This window comes from Nannospalax galili, unplaced genomic scaffold, assembly GCF_000622305.1.
Source record: "Nannospalax galili isolate Female #2095 unplaced genomic scaffold, S.galili_v1.0 scaffold824, whole genome shotgun sequence".
Taxonomy (NCBI): Eukaryota; Metazoa; Chordata; class Mammalia; order Rodentia; family Spalacidae; genus Nannospalax; species Nannospalax galili.
This window is the reverse complement of record NW_008351697.1, coordinates 2,355,981-2,356,389: the sequence shown is the minus strand read 5'-3', so window position 1 is coordinate 2,356,389 and position 409 is coordinate 2,355,981. Positions and strand designations below refer to the sequence as shown.

The window sequence follows — 409 nt, the reverse complement described above, 5'->3', positions numbered from 1 at the left end:
TATTTACATGTATGTGTGAGTGTATGCCACATGTGTGTGGGTGCTCAAGGAAGTCAGAAGAGGGTGTCAGATTTCCTAGAATTGCAGTTACAGGCAGCTTACGACCATCTGACACAAGTGCTGCGAACTAAACATGAGTCTTCTGGAGGAGCAGAAAGCACTCACACTCAGCCATCTCTTCAGCACATTTTGGTATTTTGAGGCAGGGTTTAATTCCAGGCTGATCTCAAACTTGTGGCAGTCCAGACTTACCCTCTCCTGAGTGCTGAGATTACAGGTATGAGCCACCACACCTGGCTTTTTTCATTTATTTTATTTATTTATTTATTATTATTATTTTGGTCTTTTTGAGATGATGATGATGATGATTATTATTATTATTATTTTGGTCTTTTTGAGACAGGGTCTC

The 409-nt window shown here is 39.9% G+C and overlaps 1 protein-coding gene across 1 annotated transcript in view; it reads right to left on the bottom strand.

Moving 5' to 3' along the window:
* Cfap300 (cilia and flagella associated protein 300) overlaps positions 1-409 on the bottom strand; it is a 37,070-nt gene that overhangs the window by 843 nt on the left and 35,818 nt on the right. The window lies entirely within an intron of this gene.